We start from the raw sequence: 664 nt of genomic DNA on the forward strand, positions 1-664 counted from the left end.
CCAGCCCCCTCCCCTCCTTTCTTTAAAGCTCAGTGTTGTTATTGTTTGTTTGGCCATGGGTTCTTTTATTTTTGGCTGAATTAATTCCTTCATCACGTACAGCTTCTAACATCCCAGCTAAGATTTTTCATTTATTATTTTATTTATTTTATTTGTCTCTTTTGCACTTGGTTCCCATGAGCCACTTATTGGTGAGAAGTTGTGCTTAGGCCCTTTGGCCAGTTAGACTTTTCCACCTCAGCTTAGAACAGGTGTGTGGGTGGGAGACTGCGTTCTCTGTTCAGAGTGTTTATAAGTTTGCCTGCGTTTGGGCAGGAATTGGATGTGTACGGTGCATGGACTTCCAGTCCAGGAAATGAGTGTGTTTTCATCGGTAAGCCTGGCTTCCCAGGAATCTCTGCCAAGTCGAGTGGCTTACGGCTCAACTGTTACTTCATCAGATACAGGTGTGTGGGTGGGAGACTACGTTCTCTGTTCAGAGTGTTTATAAGTTTGCCTGAGTTTGGGCAGGAATTGGATGTGTACGGTGCATGGACTTCCAGTCCAGGAAATGAGTGTGTTTTCATCGGTAAGCCTGGCTTCCCAGGAATCTCTGCCAAGTCGAGTGGCTTACGGCTCAACTGTTACTTCATCAGAGGCACAGCTAAGTCCCACTAGTCAGTAA

Source organism: Nannospalax galili, unplaced genomic scaffold (assembly GCF_000622305.1).
Source record: "Nannospalax galili isolate Female #2095 unplaced genomic scaffold, S.galili_v1.0 scaffold445, whole genome shotgun sequence".
NCBI lineage: Eukaryota > Metazoa > Chordata > Mammalia > Rodentia > Spalacidae > Nannospalax > Nannospalax galili.